Source organism: Rhinoraja longicauda, chromosome 24 (assembly GCF_053455715.1).
Source record: "Rhinoraja longicauda isolate Sanriku21f chromosome 24, sRhiLon1.1, whole genome shotgun sequence".
NCBI classification, from domain to species: Eukaryota; Metazoa; Chordata; class Chondrichthyes; order Rajiformes; family Arhynchobatidae; genus Rhinoraja; species Rhinoraja longicauda.
The window spans coordinates 14,784,486-14,796,748 of NC_135976.1; the positions used below are offsets into that span (position 1 = coordinate 14,784,486).

Here is a 12,263-nt window from a genome sequence, read left to right on the forward strand (position 1 = left end):
GCTAGAGACCCGGGTTTGATCCTAACGATGGGTGCGATCTGTATGGAGTTTGTACGTTCTCCCTGTGACCGTGTGGGTGTTCCGGGTCCGGGTGCTCCGGTTTCCTCCCACACTCCAAAGACGTTCAGGTTTGTAGGCTAATTTGGCTTCATTAAAAATTATAAATTGTCCCTAGTGTGTAGGATAATCTTGGTGGACAGGGATCCACAGACTCAGTGGGCCGGCGAGCCTGTTTCTGCGTTGTATCTCTAAATGAAACCAAATTAAAAACTAAACTAAAACATAATGGTTATACGAAAGGAAGCAATTCTACCAGCTACGCCCCTGTACCACTCTCAAGTTATAACCCAATACAGCTGATTTGGCAGTGGGAGGGGGAGAAAAAGGGATGGGGTTTTTTGGGTGGGATTGTCTGAGAGAATCCATGATTCATAACATTGTTTAATTTCTAACTTTTCTCTGATGATAGACCATTAATTTAAAATTTAAGACTCAAGGCCTTAAGACTGCTGTGGTGGTTTACAAAAAAAAGAAAAAGTGTTGGAGTAGCCCAAAGTCCACACAGCATCTCTTGCTCTGCAAACTCATGTTATCTCTGCCTCTCACTCCATAGATGCCACCCGGTGTGTGGAATATCTCCAGCACAAGCTAACAACAGCATTTACTATGTTTTGCTTTCAAAATCTTCAGCAGGATATTAATAGAATATTAATTAAAATTGTCAAATAAAAACTATGTTCATTTAGACCTACTTGGGAAGATTGCTTTAAAATATTTGTTAGCCAATTTTTTTTTTAGAAAATAGAATAAGGTTTTATAACTTCAATTACTGTTTTATTGGCTATTGAAAAAGTATCATTTATTTAAAATTTGAAACGAACTGCCCTTTATGCCCTGGGTTGCATTGTCCATAAAAAAAATTGGAAAGGAAAAGATCAAGGGATTTCAGTCTTTCAGCTTTTTGTAAACTTATTTTTCCTTTGAAGGTAATTTTTCAAACATCAAACAGTTTGGATAAGCTATTCTACACATCCCAAACACCATTACTGAAGACTTTGGACATGCTGGGGATGGAAATGGAACTGTGGATGTTTGTGGTGTGAACGTGAATAATGGAAGTTCCTAGCAAGTGAGGTACAAATCCATCAAGCTTCATCAAGATAGACAAATTTCAAACAAAAAGGCACAGGATGAAGATGGATTGAAAACAGTAATATTATTCAGCAAGATTTTATCTTCGAATCTCTTAAAATATGCATTCATTTTATTCTACTCATATCAGAGAGGTGGGAGAAGACATTTAGCAGCGAACATTGAATTCTTCAACTTTAGGTAACCCCTACAAAACAACTCACCCTGCCCTTGCTCCCTCGTGACCCTTCACCTTAAACCTATAACCTGTCAATCCTCTATCTTCACAATTTGCAACTCTCTAATCCTTTTGTCTCACAACTTGTATGTGTTCGTATCTGGCCTTTGTCCAAGCATCTGCCAATCCCCCACCCTACCCCTAGCCTGTGTTCACCTACAACCTGCCAGGCTTTGTCCAGTCCCTCTACTCATCTGGCTTTCTTTCCCCCTCACCACCCTTGAAATCAGTCTGAAGAAGGGTCCCGATCAAAAACGCCACCTATCCATTTTCTCTAAGGATGCGCTTGAACTGTCGAGTTATCCCAGCAATTTGTGTGTCTTCACATAGAGGTTAAGCGTTCCTATGTAACATCTGCAGATACATTTGTTATGAATTATATACACCCTGAGCAGTTTTTCTTCCTATTCAATCCGGACTATATTCTAAAGAAAATAATCAACACAGAGTTGCAATCTTATCTGCAATTCATACACAATGCATTTGGGACTGCCTGATCACTACATTTACTCTTGGATTTCTCAGTCTGTTATTAAACCTTTATTAACACGCAGAGTGGGAGTTAGATGAGTGGATCTGCCCTCATTGCACAATAACCTATTTTGGAAATCACAGTTGTCTACAAATATAACCCACCAAACAGTAATCTGCATACTTGGAAAGAAAGGACTGCAGATATTGGTTTACACCATAGGACACAGTGCTGGAGCTACTCATCGGGTCAGTCAGCATCTCTGGAGTAGTTGGTAGGTGACTTTAGACCTTCACTATTAGAATTTAGAGATACAGTGCGGAAACAGGCCCTTCGGCCCACCGAGCCCGTGCCGACCAGCGGTCACCCCCTGCACTAGCACCATCCTACACTATAGGGCCAATTTACAATTTTTAACCAAGCCAATTAACTCACAACCTGTACCTCTTTGGAGAGTGGGAGGAAACCGGAGCACACAGAGAAAACCTTCACTATCACAGGGAGAACGTACAAACTCCGTACAGACAGCACCTGAGACCAGGATCGAACCCAGGTCTCTGACGCTGTAAACCTGTTGAAGCGTCCTAACCCAAAGTCATCTATCTCTCCAGGGATGCAGCCTGACCCGCTGAGTTACTCCAGCACTTTGTGTCCTTTAGTTGGAATATTTACTAGTTGTAGCTGTTCCGTATCAATAAATGTACCAAGTATAGAATCACAGAATGTTTGTAACATAGAAGGAGGCTATACACCCTATAGCTCTCTACCAGAGCATTATGTTTTAATGCCCTGAATGTGACATCAAATAAGAGAACAGTTTCTTACTTTCTGACACCTCGTTCCATACACCCGCCACCCTTTGTGTAAAAAAAGTTACCCCTCTGGTCCTATTAAATGTTTCCCCTCTCACCTTAAACCCATGTCCTTAGGTTCTCAATTCCCCTATTCTGGCAAGAGACTCTGTGCGTTTACCCCATGTATTCCTCTCATGATTTTGTACGCGGGTCTATTCCTCACATGATTTTGTACACAGAAATACCACCAGGGGGCGCCACACAATGGCTGCCTCTGTCTGTCCTTTTCAAACTCTTTTTGTTATTTTTGGTAAGTTTTAAAAGTTTGTGTAAATATTCTCTGGTTTGTTTTATGTGGGGGGTGGGAGAGGGGGTCGGGGGAAACTCTTTTTCAATCTCTTACCTTGCCGGAGATGCGATTGTTTTCCGGATCGTATCTCTGGTTGCTCTGCGGCCTAACATCACGGAGCTGGAGGTCTTGCCTGGGTCTGACCTTGAGTCCCCACGGGGGTGTGGACTTATCATCTGAGCCTGCGATCCCTTGCCTGGGATGGACGCTCCAATGCAGCCTGCGGACTTTAACATCAGAGCTCACAGTCTCGGGTTGAGACCGGTCGGGAGCTCCAAAAGCTGCACGAGGTTCGACTGGTCCTGACCCAGGGTAGATCGCCAGTGCAGGGGAGCTGAGATTCCCCCCCCCCCCCCCCCGATGAAGGAGCTTGATCGCTCCGATGAGGAAAGCTCACCGCCGGCTACGGGAGTCAAGATCATCCCGTCAACGGAAGGTTAGAGCCCCCGACCGTGGAGGACAAAGGGAGAGATTGAACTGTTTTTTACCTTCTATCACAGTGATGAATGTGGAGGAGTCACTGTGGTGGATGTTCATGTTAAAATGTATTTTGTGTGTCCTGTTGCTTTTTACTGTTATGACTGTATGGCAAATGAAGTTCCTCGTGTGTTGCAAAACATGGCTAATAGTTTTATTGTGATTGTGATTGTGATTATTTAGTACATGCTGCCTACTTTATTGAGATAACTTCCCTTTTAACCCTTTCATGAGCCTGTCTGCTGCTAAAGTCCTCATCCTTGTTTTCATTTCTTCCTGACTTTGAATGAATGAATGAATGAATAAGTTTATTGGCCAAGTATGTGCATATACAAGGAATGTGCCTTGGTGCTCCGCTCACAAATGACAACACAAACACACAGTTAACAATTAAGAATAAAGCATAAACACATCAAAACAATAAGGATACAACATTACGATCTAAACATGTGGGTGAAAATAAACCAGAGCAAAAAAGAAACTGCAGACTTTGGTTATTGAGTAGCACTTCCTTCCTGTGTTCTTCCAACATGCATCTGCTTTTCTATTGATATGGATAAAGGCCAGCTATGAACTGCCTCAAGCACCGACTCCTGTTCCTCTCCCCCTCTAAGCAGTGGGTTTCTGTTGATCAGTATCTCCTATCGTCGGTCGGAGGGATCGGTAACACGCCCGAAGGCTCGTCGGTCGGCGGGACAGGGAGGGAATGAAAGGTTCATACCTTTCATTCATTTGTACCTTTTCATACCTCTAGTTTCCCTCTCCCCGACTATCAGTGTGAAGAAGGGTCTCAACCCCAAACATCACCAATTCCTTTTCTTCAGAAATACTGCCTGACCCGCTGAGTTCCTCCAGCATCTTCAGTGTAAACCAGCATCTGCAGTTCCTTCTTACCGATTTAAATACCGTTCTATCTTGTCCGGGCGTCTCTTCACATTTCTACAACATCCACCAGGAATTAAAATAAATACATCTCTCCAGTGAAAATAAACTAAGGTGCCATCCAGATGTACCTGTCCATCAGGTTAAATAAATCTCTGCACATCCCCAGTCATCTGAGATGAAGAGATGCCCATCTGCCTTTCAATCAGATAAGAAGGCTGTGGGGGCCAAGCCAATGGATATTTTTAAGGCAGAGACAGATAGATTCTTGATGAGAATGGGTGTCAGGGGTTATGGGGGGAAAGCAGGAGAATGGGGTTAGGATAGATAAAATAAAACTTGCCATTTCTTAATTACAGAAAACAAATAAACCTATTTCTCCAACTTAAGTTTGTGGATGGCATTAAAATGGGTGGCATCGTAGATAGTGAAGATGGTTATCATAAATTATAGTACGATCTTGATCGGTTGGGCCAGTAGGCTGAGGAATAATGATAACGGAGTGAAATGCAGATACGAGCAGAGGTTTTGCATTTTGGGATGTTAAGGTCCTGGGGAATGTTATAGAGCAGAGGGGTCCGTGAGTGCAGGTACATTGGTCCCTGAAAGTGCCTTCACAGGTAGAGAGGATGGTTAAGAAGGCTTTTGTTACATTGGTCTTCATCAGTCAGGGTATTGAGTACAGAATAGACACAAAATGCTGGAATAACTCAGCAGATCAGGCAGTATCTCTGGAGAAAGGAGTATAGGTGACGTTTCAGGTCAGAACCCTACTTCAGATTTAAAACGTCATCTATCCACGTAGTTCAGAGATGCTGACCGACCCGCTGAGTTTCACTAGCATTTTGTGTCTTTCTTTGTAATCCAGCGTCTGCAGTCTCTTGTGTCTACCGTCGTTTAACTTTACATCTAAATGTAACCTGAGACTTTGATGCCTGATTCTAGACATGCCCCTTTCCCACTTGAACAAAAACATCCTCCACACATCCAATCAGTCTGGCTTTGTCAGAATTTTGTAAGTGGCCAAGAAACTTACTATTCTTGCTATTGAGGGAGTGCAGCATAGGTTTATTAGGTTAATTCCCGGAATGGCGGAACTGTCGTATGTTGAAAGACTGGAGCGACTAGGCTTGTATACACTGTAATTTAGAAGGATGAGAGGAGATCTTATCGAAACATATAAGATTATTAAGAGGTTGGACATGTTAGAGGCAGGAAACATGTTCCCAATGTTGGGGGGGTCCAGAACCAGGGGCCACAGTTTAAGAATAAGGGGTAGGTCATTTAGAACGGAGATGAGGAAAAACTTTTTCACTCTGAGAGTTGTTAATCTGTGGAATTCTCTGCCTCAGAAGGCAGTGGAGGCCAATTCTCTGAATGCATTCAAGAGAGAGCTAGATAGAGCTCTTAAGGATAGCGGAGTCAGGGGGTATGGGGAGAAGGCAGGAACGGGGTACTGATTGAAAATGATCAGCCATGATCACATTGAATGGTAGTGCTGGCTCGAAGGGCCGAATGGCCTACTGCTGCACCTATTGTCTATTGTCTATTGAAACCCTCAGGCTCTATATTTAGGAAATAGATTTAATGCACCTAATCTTTCCTTTTGGAAAAGCTCTTCCATCTCAGGACTGTCTGCTGTACACTGCTCTACCTCCATGGTGATATGTGAGATACACGGAGACTAAATAGTACACAACGCTCCACAACACCACAACGGTACACGCAATAACTGGCTTACCACACCAAGGCTCTGTGATGGAGGACAACAGTCTCGGGTCCGCCCGCTGCTGGATATTGGGGGTAGGGTCTGGTGGAGACGTCCCTCAAACGAGGGAAGGGATAGCCACATGAGGGGACCACATGAGTGGCAAGGGTTCCGGGTATAATTACAGTATTTGGGAACACTACCAAATATAACGCTAACAAATGTATGTGGAGCCGTGGAAAATGTCGGAGGAATTTTGCACAGTTCTTGTTTTGGACCTATGTTTGATCATGAATAACTAGATAGGCACAAAATGGTGGAGTAACTCAGCGGGACAGGCAGCATCCTCGGAAAGAAGGAATGGGTGACGTTTCGGGTTGAGATCCTTCTTCAGACAAAGTTAACCTTTGTTTCTTCTCTCAGTCCCCTTGCAATGAAAGCCAGTGTACAATTTGCCTGCTTGCTGCATCTAATAGTTTGCTTTCAATGACTGGAGTACAAAGTTATCTGGTCTCTTTTACATATCAACATAAGACGATGGAAAAGTACAGCACAGCAACAGGGGTATTCTGATTAATGATTATTTGGCGGGCTGCATGGCCTGTTTCCATGTTGTATCTATAAATTAAACTAAACTACTAGACTAACACAGCGATCCAGGCAGCAACTATGGAGCGAACAGACAGGCGATGTTTTGGATCAGGACCCTTCTTCAAACAGTCTGGAGAAGGGTCCTGACTTGAAAAGTCACCCAAACACTCCCTCCACAGATGCTGCCTGACCCATTGTGTTACTCCAGCATTTAGCTAAAGTGCTTTGCTGAAGATTCCAGGACCTTGTGACATAATACTGTGTTGCACACAGAATGATGACAATGTTGTTCTGAGAATTAAACTGACAAGAGCAACACAGGGGAACGCAGAACAATATCCTGGGAATGTCATGAATGAGGATTGTGATGTTTATTGGACTTCTGTTCATCAGTGACACACAACAATTTTAAAAAAAACGTAAAGATGCCACATTTTCGTACATTGCCACCGTATTTCAGGTTGTTGGTTTAGCTGAGAATCGACGAGATTTAAAAAAATAGATGCAGCATGAAGCAGGCCCTTCAGCCCATCAAGTCCATACTGCGCATCAATCACCCCTTCACACTATTCTATGTTATCCCGCTTTCCCATCCACTCCTACACACTGGGGGAACTTTTACAGAGGTTGATTAACCTACAAACCCGCACGTCTTTGTGATGTGGGAGGAAAGCGGAATATCTGGAGGAAACCCAAGCGGTCACAGGGAGAACGTGCAAACTCCGCACAGACAGCAAAGGACACATTCAGTAGAAGTGCCTTTTGGAGGCTATCGATAAGAATGTAAAGTTTCGAGTGAATGATTTTGAAATAGCACCTGATTTCTATTCTTAAGCCCAACGGGGTTATTCATGTACTAGATTTTTATACCAGTTGAGGAAAGAAAAAAAGGGCACAGTGCAGTCAGTGTCCATTATCTTGAAATCACCAACATTTTGGAGGGAAGGTTGACTGATGATTCATTAGATTAAAATTATAATATAATTCAGCAAGGTAGATGTAACCCATGACACTCCTCTATTTTGTTTTAAGTATCGTTATCTGCAAGTCTCATTTGTGAGGCTTTCTACAGACAAAATTGCTTCACCAGCACAGAATATTTAAAATAGGATTGGCAATTGAGCCAAATCTCAACATATTGATACGAAAACATCAGAATCAATGTAATTGGCTCATTAATTCATAATTCATGTGATTTACTTAGAATAGTTTGATACGTTATGACAATATTGACGCTAATTGGAATATTGAATAAGAAAAAAATCCAATTTAACATTTATTTGGTACTTTATTTCAGATTTCTAAAATGTCAATTCAGCAGTTCAGTGGAAATTAAAGCAGAGGTTCATTTTTTGTTGGATTCTATTTAAGTGCCTCCAATTCGTAGGGCTTAGTATACATGTCAATATCTCTTGGTTTTCAGCTTAGAGACCAATTTCTTCAATGCCCAATTGTTATTGTGTGTGAAGTAAAGATATTCTATGCAGAAAGAAAATGGCATGGACTGAACCGATTGAGATATAAACAGCAGGAAGAAACCTTGACAACAAATTTAATGAATCAGTTTACAGGCTGACTTCTTTCAGTCTAGTTTTTTCTATTGCCCATGAAAGGTCCCGATCACAATTACATGGGGAAGTCCTGGATAAGGCTGGTATTATTGATCACTCCACATGCCCAGTAATGTTGGCATTCCTTCCTTTGGCTTTCTCATGCGTCTCATATGTGGACTCATTCACGGTATTAAATCCATTCATAATTTTAAAGTTCCCTCTCGCTTTCTGATTTACCAGAATGCTGCCTGGATTTGAAGGTTTCAGCTACAGGGAGAGGATGAATAGACTTGGATTGTTTTCTCTGGAACATTGGAGGTTGAGGGGAGACTTGATAGAAGTGTATAAAATTACGAGAGGCATAGATAGGGTAGACAGTCAGAACTTTTTATCCAGGGTAGAAAGGTCTAACACTGGAGGGCAGAGCTATATAAGATGAAAGAGGAAACGTTTACTGGAGATATGTGAGGCACGTATTTTACACTGGAGCGTATTGCCAGGGGTGGTGGTGGAGGCAGATACGATAGATGGCAGATGGTGGTGGTGGCGTTTAAGAGGCTTTTGGATAGGCGTGTGGAAGTGCAGGGAATAGAGGGATATGGATCATTTACAGACAGATGAGATCAGTTTAACTTGGCATAATGTTTAGTGCAAAGTGTGGACCGAAGGGGTCAGTTCCTGTGCTGTACTGTTCTATGGCGTTCTTTGTTCCATGTTCTATTTGCTGTTTGAGAGCAAAGAGATACTGCTGAACTATTCCTGAGGCTTGGCTAATATCTAGTTACATGTATTGAAAGGTACAGACCATTTCAGTTCATCTATTTATTCAAGAATGATGCTGACATTTGATGAGTACAAATGCATGGGCTGTTGGCTTGTCTTGTAAATACCCAGATTCAATAGCATAATCCTTTGGGCGTTCAACCATAGTTAGTTTTGTTTTCCTTTATCCTGATAGGCATAAGTATAATCTCCAGTAGAATTCAGCAAATTGAATTGTTTTAGAAACTGAAATAGTTTATTACATTTTTCTCTATTTTCTGCCGACATCATGTAACACAAACGCTCCAAGGTCCACAAGTGGCACAGTGGTGAAACTAGCATTACCTACAATGCAAGAGGACCAATCCAAGTCCAGCCAACCTATCCCTGCTGCTGAAACCCTCAAATCCAAGCTGTATTCTACCTCGGCACCCTCTCCAAACCTTCACCATTGCCTGTAATGGGATGGCCAAAACTGCACACAATATTCCAAATGTGGCCTAATCTCAGATACATTGCATTATTTTCATATATTTTCTGAATATCTCCGTATTCAAGAACAAAGGGAAACTGAGAGCTTAAACTGAATTATAAATTTGTTTTAATAAATCTGCAATAAATCTTTGTTCAAAAGTTCTTGCAATTCATTTTTCATTATTCACAAAGTTTATAAATTGTCTTTGAATACATATCAATCCATCAGAAGTCTATGGGAAATAATTAATTAGCAAAGTTAAAGACACGTTATCTAGATGGCTCAGGATGGCTCACTACATTCATTATGAAATTTCTGAAAGTAAAGGTCCCTCAAAAGTTGGGATTCTAAGGCGGGACTGGTGAAGGGAAGCTTAACTCCATCACAAATTCTGGTGTACTCTATATCTCATTTTTGACAAATTGAATGAAAATCACCCTCTTTGTTATGGAGTCACGCAGTGTGGAATCAGGCTCTTCCAACTTGCCCACACCTACCAACATGTTCCATCTACACAAGTCCCACCTGCCTGTATTTGGCCCATATCCATCTAAACCTGTCCTGTCCTTGTACCTGTCTAAATGCTTCTTAAACGTTGTGGTAGTATCGTATCATTTTGTAGTGGGTATTTTTGACACCTGCCAAAATATAAAGCTGTAAAATTATTTCCATTCTTGTTTTTACATTTTGTTCTTAGAAAGGACAGTTTGTTGAAACATGTTGATGTGACTCACTGAGTCTCCCATTAAAATCAATACATGTTGATTCACCTCCAGCAGACCTTTAGAATAACAACTGCCTGGTAATTCACCTCCATTAGTATTTCCAGATGCCAGTGAATATGCATGCAGCACGGCTTTTAATATTTGGTTCCATTCAAGTCAAGAGTACAAAAGTATCGTCTACTCTATTAGCCAACTTTCTAACCTCTTAGTTCCAGAACTGTGCCAGATTAATTTCTTCTGTCACATTGAGCAACTGTTCCCCCTAGACCACAAACCATATTCGCAAGGATAAACGCTTTCATTTCCAACAAGGCAAGAAAGGACAACATAAATAAGCAACACATTGCGAATAATCAAACAAAATACTTTTTTTCGTTAGGTCTTCTTAGGTTTACTTACAGGTGTGAAAATAGGAAAATTGGATAGAAATGAATCCATTTTGAATGATTTATCAATGAATATTCATGTCCCCAGCAAAGTTGCTCCGAAGACAACATTTCAAAAGAGACAATTGTATTGGAAAACCATCCGAAGAATAGAACAGGGTGTTCTCCACTGCTCTTAATCAACAACATCGATCTATTAGATCATATCCCGACAAAACTCTGGAGGTAATCACCTCGATTTGCAAGTTGTCCAAATGCTTGGAACGCTCTGTGAAATGGATGGCAATTTGGTTTTGCCTTGTATTTTTAAGTGCATGGAATTTGAATTGCATTTTGCACAGGGCCAAACTACTGTGGTAAGCACACACAATCAGGCTAAAGTTAAGGTAAAGTCCAGAAACACATGTTTATTTCTGGGGCACACTGTGGCAGGTATGAATGTAGCAATTTAAAGTGTCCCATGTGTTGGGCAACGGTTGCTGTGTGCAACAGGCAGAGAGGCTACATCACTGCCTGTGCCATGTTTCCAGGGCATTAGTTCATGGGTCATAGGAGCAGTAGACCATTCGGCCCATCAAGTCTATACCACCATTCAGTCATGGCTGATCTATCTATCCCTTTCAACCTCATACTTCTGCCTTCTCCTGATAACCCTTGACACCCTTACCAATCAAGAATCTATCAATCTCTGCCTTACAAAATATACATTGACGGCCTCCACAGCCATTTGTGGCAATGAATTCCACAGCTTCACCACCTTCCGACTAAAGAAATTCCTCCTCATCACCATTCTAAAGGTACATCCTTTTATTCCGAGACTGTAGTCCTAGACTCTCCCACTAGTGGAAACATCCTCTCCATATCCATTTCATCCAGGCCTTTCACTGTTTGGTAAGTTTCAGTGAGGTCTCCCCTCATCTTTCTAAGCTTCAGGGAGAACAGGCCCAGTGCTGTTAAACACCCATCATATGTTAACCCAATCATTCCTGGGATCATTCTCATAAACCTCCTCTGGACCCTCTCCAACACCATCACATCCCTCCTTAGACATCATGCCAAAATCTGCTCACAATACTCCAAATGCGGTCTGACCAGTACCTTCTGATAAATCTGATAAATGCCTTCAGATAAATACCTAGGTACCATAGAAGGTACTTCACACATAAGGGGCCTCATTGAAACTTATCGAATAGTGAAAGACTTGTATAGACTGGATGTGGAGAGGATGTTTCCATTAGTGGGAGAGTCTAGAACCAGAGGGCATAGCCTCAGAATACAAGGATGAACCTTTAGAAACGAGATGAGCAGGAATTTCTTCAGTCAAGAGGGTGATGAATCTGTGGAATTCATTGCCACAGATGGCTATGGAGGCCCGGTCATTGGGTATTATTAAGGTGGGTACTGACAGATACTTTATTGGTAAGGGTGTCAAGGGTTATGGGGAGAAGGCAGGAGAATGGTGTTGAGAGGGAAAAATCAGCCATGACTGAATGGCGGAGTAAACTCAATGAACCAAATGGCCTACTTCTGCTCCCATGACTTAATGTAGTGGGACGCCCTGGAACAGGATGATGGTGGAGCAGAATCCGAATCTGGTTATAAGTACTTAAGACAACAGGGAAGATTGTTCTGGGTCTTGGAGCAGTTTAATGCAATCTCCGGGGAAAGGTGGAAATTGGAAAATTGGGAAAACCTGAAGTCATCGCGATTCCTGAATTTC

The 12,263-nt window shown here is 41.9% G+C and overlaps 1 protein-coding gene across 3 annotated transcripts in view; it reads right to left on the reverse strand.

The window, feature by feature from the left end:
* LOC144605433 (metabotropic glutamate receptor 4-like) overlaps positions 1-12,263 on the reverse strand; it is an 808,110-nt gene that overhangs the window by 173,676 nt on the left and 622,171 nt on the right. The window lies entirely within an intron of this gene.